The sequence below is a fragment of the Eubalaena glacialis genome, chromosome 3 (assembly GCF_028564815.1).
Source record: "Eubalaena glacialis isolate mEubGla1 chromosome 3, mEubGla1.1.hap2.+ XY, whole genome shotgun sequence".
Taxonomy (NCBI): Eukaryota; Metazoa; Chordata; class Mammalia; order Artiodactyla; family Balaenidae; genus Eubalaena; species Eubalaena glacialis.
In genome coordinates this window covers 126,791,488-126,797,487 of record NC_083718.1, presented here as the reverse complement: position 1 = coordinate 126,797,487, position 6,000 = coordinate 126,791,488, and positions in this window count along the sequence as shown.

The following is a 6,000-nucleotide window of genomic DNA, read 5'->3' as shown; positions in this document are numbered from 1 at the left end:
ATTGCCAACAAACACATGAAAGGATACTCAACATCACTAATCATTAGAGAAATGCAAATCAAAACTACAATGTGGTATCACCTCACACCAGTCAGAATGGCCATCATCAAAAAATCTACAAACAATAAATGCTGGAGGGGGTGTGGAGAAAAGGGAACCCTCCTGCTCTGTTGGTGGGAATGTAAACTGATACAGCCACTATGGAGAACATTGTGGAGGTTCCTTAAAAAACTAAAAATATAACTACCATATGACCCAGCAATCCCAGTACTAGGCCTATACCCTGAGAAAACCATAATTCAAAAACTGTCATGTACCACAATGTTCATTGCAGCACTATTTAGAATAGCCAGGACATAGAAGCAACCTAAGTGTCCATCAACAGATGAATGGATAAAGAAGATGTGGCACATATACACAATGGAATATTACTCAGCCATAAAAAGAAACGAAATTGAGTTATTTGTAGTGAGGTGGATGGACCTAGAGTCTGTCATAGAAAGTGAAGTAAGTCAGTAAGAGAAAAACAAATACCGTATGCTAACACATATATATGGAATCTAAAAAGAAAAAAATTGTTCTGATGAACCTAGGGGCAGGACAGGAATAAAGACGCAGATGTAGAGAATGCACTTGAGGACCTGGGGAGCGGGAAGGGGAAGCTGGGACAAAATGAGAGAGTGGCTTGGACATATATACACTACCAAATGTAAGATAGATAGCTAGTGGCAAGCAGCTGCATGGCACAGGGAGATCAGCTTGGTGCTTTATGACGACCTAGAGGGGTGGGATAAGGAGGATGGGAGGGAGACACAAGAGGGAGGAGATATGGGGATATATGTATATGTATAGCTGATTCACTTTGTTATGCAGCAGAAACTAACACGACATTTTAAAGCAACTATATGCCAATAAAGATGTTAAAAAAAAAAAAAGAAATGAGCTATCAATCCATGAAAAGACATAGAGGAATCTGAAGTATATATTGCTAAATGAGAGAAGCCAGGCTACATACTATGTGACTCTAACTCTACGACATTCTGTAAAAGGGAATGGAGACAGTAAAAAAAGATCAGTGGTTGCCAGGGGTTAGGAGGAGGGATGGATGTATAGGCAGAACACAGGGGATTTTTAGGGCAGTGAGACTGCTCTGTATGATATTATAGTAGTGTACTCGTCATTATATAAATGTCAAAATCCATAAACTGTACAACCCAGTGTATAACACAAATTTGGACCTTTATGTAAACTATGGACTTTAATTAATAAAAATATATTAATATTCATTCATTCATTGTAACCACACTAAAAGAAGATGTTAATAATAGTAGAAACTGTGTGAGGGGCTACAGGGGTTGGGGAATGGGTGTATGGAACTCTATGTACTATCTGCCCAATTCTGTTAATCTAAAACTGTACTAAAAAATAGTCTGTTAATCATTTTTTCAAAAATAGGAATCATAGGTACCATAATGATGTCAACATAATGAGGTTACCATAATAAAGAGAAAATATTTTCAAAAAAAATTCTGTTTTGGCAAGAAAATATCTTAGAATGTATAAATTTTCAATTTTTGGAAAAGTCTGGGATTTTCTATGCCTATCCCTCTTACCACATGGTGGTAAAGTCTTTTATATCTAATAGCGTTAAATTCCTTTTCCTTGTTTTTCAGTTAGATTCTTTCATTTGCAGTGGGTGAGAGAAATAGTTAATATGTGTAAACATATCAAAATAAGTAATACATTAATGAACAACAGAGAAAAATGGCTCACAATGGGAGAGAATATTGCAAAATCGTTAAGGAAATGAGTTGGAGTCACATAGACTTGAGTGCTAGAGTAGTTCCACCACCTACAGATTAGATGAATTACTTCTCCAATAGTCCATTTCCTCATCTCTTAAATGGGAATAATAATACCTACTTGTTGTGAGGTTGTTGTAAGGATTAGATTAGATTATATACCTAAAGCACTTAGCATACTATCTGGAACATAGTAAATATTTAATAAATTTATGTATTATTATTGTTGATAAACTTCCAGGCAGACATTGAGTTTTTAAAAAAATTTATTGAAGTATAGTTGATTTACAATGTTGTATTGATTTCTGCTGGACAGCAAAGTGATTCAGTTGTACATATATATATTCTTTTCCATTATAGTTTATTACAGGAATTTTTAAAAATAAATTTATTTATTTAATTTATTTATTATTTTTGGCTCCATTGGGTCTTTGTTGCTGCACGCGGGCTTTATCTCGTTGAGGTGAGCTGGAGCTACTCTTCCTTGCGGTGCGCAGGTTTCTAATTGCAGTGGCTTCTCTTGTTGTGGAGCATGGGCTCTAGGCGCATGGGCTTCAGCAGTTGTGGCTTGCGGGCTCTAGAGCACAGGCTCAGTAGTTGTGGCGCATGGGCTTACTTGCTCCGTTGTGTGTGGGATCTTCCCCGACCAGGGCTCGAACCCGTGTCCCCTGCATTGGCAGGCGGATTTTTAACCACTGCCCTACCAGGGAAGTCCAAGGTGAGTTTTTTAAGTTTTGTAAAAAGATAACTCCTATTTTATAGAAACTGTTGCAGAGCATAAAGACATCATGCTAACATTTTATCAATGAATTTACAAGAGTAGCATAATATTGATATAAAACTTGATAAAATTTTTGAATACTTGAACAGAGCATTGGATACAAAGATCATCACCATGATGGAATGTCATTAAAATACTTTATTCAGAGACATTTAATATCATGAGAAAATGTATAATGTTCAGTGAAAAGAAAAGACACATTATATTCAGGATCCGTTTTGGTAGCAAAAAATATGAAAGAAAGGTAATAATATAAATATTAACAATGGTAAAATCTGGGTAGAACAATTGTGGGTGACTTCTGTTTTCTTCCCTGTGCCTTTGTCTATTGTCCAAATTCTCTACAATGATTATATATTATTTCTGTACTTAGAAAATGAATGTTATTCTAAAAGAAGACTGACTACATAAAAATACAGTCATGTAGGATATAATAAAATTGATAATGTTTATGAAAGAATATTTGTTAGATACTTTCATAAATTTATTTATTTATTTTTGGCTGTGTTGGGTCTTCATTTCTGTGCGAGGGCTTTCTCTAGTTGCGGCGAGCGGGGGCCACTCTTCATCGCGGTGCGCGGGCCTCTGACTATCGTGGCCTCTCTTGTTGCGGAGCAGAGGCTCTGGACGCTCAGGCTCAGTAGTTGTGGCTCACGGACCCAGTCGCTCCGTGGCATGTGGGATCTTCCCAGACCAGGGCTCGAACCCGTGTCCTCTGCATTGGCAGGCGGACTCTCAACCACTGCGCCACCAGGGAAGCCCCTGTTAGATACTTTCACATGACCAACTTTGTCCTTGCAAAGCTTTGGGAGATTTCTCCTTTAATTTTTCTTTTCTTCATTTTCTATTTTGTCCCTTAAAAATTAAAAAAAAAATTTTTTTTAAGCAGATGAATTTTATCTGCCAGAATCTTTGGAGGATCCTAATTTGGAATACAGCAGTATTCTCTAGGTGATGTTTTAATGTTGAGGGGCTTTCTCTTTTAATTTTTTTTCTGCTTTCCATAATGTGACAAAAATGAAAAAAGGCTGTTTTACCGAAAATTCAATAGCAAATAACTTTTATCAAAAGTTTGTTTTACAGATAAATTCAATAAATTAATTAGAAAATACTGTTAGATACATAAAAATGATTTAATATAGCAAACAAGAAAATTTATATGCTAACTTGGATTTTATGTTTCCAAACTAATTGAATTTAAAGTCATAGAAGGACAGGGTGAGAGAGTGTCATGGACATATATACACTACCAAATGTAAAATAGATAACTAGTGGGAAGCAGCCGCATAGCACAGGGAGATCAGCTCGGTGCTTTGTGACCACCTAGAGGGGTGGGATGGGGAGGGTGGGAGGGAGGGAGACGCAAGAGGGAAGAGATATGGGGATATATGTATATGTATAACTGATTCACTTTGTTATAAAGCAGAAACTAACACACCATTGTAAAGCAATTATACTTCAATAAAGATGTTTAAAAAAAAAAAAAAAAAAGCCATAGAAGTATCTCCCTGCACATAATAGATTCTCAAATAGTACATGAAAAAAAAAAAAATTTCTTTGAAAACTTTATTATACTCCACTCATCTCACTCTCCAAAGAGATTTTATCTGAAAGGATCCTAGAGTATTCATTCTCCCTCTTGTTTTTAGTCTTAACATAATATTCTCTTACTATGTAAGATCATTGTAACTTTCTGAATGTCTACATCTTTTAAAATCCATTTATATTACTTGAATTTCAAAATTGTTTGGTACTATAAGGATTTTTTAAAGATTCCACTAGAAATTTGTGGATAATATTGGTCACATGTATAAATTAAATATAGGCAATAAATATATTAATTCTAGATATTGCTTTGTTGAGAGGAAAGAAGAAAACACTTATTATTTATAAATAATAAACATTTAATAAATATAATAATAATGTATTAATAAAATATTCAGATTCTGTAAGTATTGTGAAGGGGGAAAAAAACACTTGAGATTTTAATACCCAAAGATAAATACTGTTAATATTTTGGTGTGCATACTTCCAGTAGTATTCCTGTTTGTTTACTTGTATATTTTAACAAATAGTGATCATACTCTATATATTGCTTTAGATCTTGATTTTTAAAAAATTTAACAATATACGTGTTTCTGAAGTTCTAAATGTTCTTCTACCACATGATTTCAATGGTTAAATATTATTCCCTCTGATGACCGTATCATAGTTTATATACAGTGAAAATTTAGATTTTTAAAATAGCTTGCTGGTATTATAAATAACGTGGTGATAGAGTTTTTCTATTTCCCATTAAAGGAATACAAAATCCCTTAAAGACATACACATACCAAAAAATCCATCAATTTATCATCAGAAAAATATGATTTTAAAATTATTTAGTTTATCTAAAAACTTAAAGGGTAAAACAGAAAACTTGACCTTTGTTATTTATTTTTATAAACTTATAGACTGTGAAGGAAGAGAGTTGAGGGATAGAAAAGAGAACTGATTCAAAGGTATAGCAGAGAAATCACAGAAAGACTAATTGGAAAGGATGATGTGGTAGGCAGACTTCTTGGATGGTACCCAGTGTTCCCACCTGTTGGTATTTGTGCCCTGGTGCAATCTTCTCCCCTTGAGTGTGGGCTGGACTTAATGACTAAATTCTAGACAGTAGACTATGGCTGGGACTTCTGTGATTGAGTTAAAAAATACTGTGACTTCCATGTTGCTAGCAGATCCTGTCTGTCGTCTTCTTGGCTTGCATGCTTTGGTGAAGCAAGCTGCTGGGTGGGAGAGGCACACGTGGCAAGGAGATGAGAGAAACCTCTGGCCCACAGCCAGCAAGGAATTAAGGTCTTTAGCCCAACAGCCTGTGAGAAACTGAATGCTGCCAACAACCACGAAGTGAGCTTGGGAAGTCGATCCTTACCGAGCTGAACCTGTAGATCCGGGACTAACTCCTTGACTGAGAGACCATGAAGCAGAGGGTCCGGATAAGCTGTGCCCAGACTCATGACCTATGGAGACTGTGAGATAAAATTGTGCGTTGTTTTCAGTTGCTAAGTTTTGGGGTAAATTGTCTTACAGAAGTAGGAAGTAATACATTTGACTAGAAAGAAGGGCAAGAATGAGTTCAAAGACCATGGAAAAGAGGCTTATACTGAAGATAATAGGAAACATAGCAACTTTTACTTTTTTAGGTATCTTTTGCTAAATGGATGATAGTGACTGTGTTTTCCTTTTACAATTATTTTAAATCTTTTTAAACACTTCTATAGAAAAGTTAGCAAATGGAAAAGTTCAAAGAAAAAATAAAAATCATGTATAACCTTACCACCCAAATATAACTACAATTATTATTTTGATACACATTTTTCAGTCCTTTCTCTTTCTCTACAAAATCGGGATTATTCTCTAATAGTATTTTAT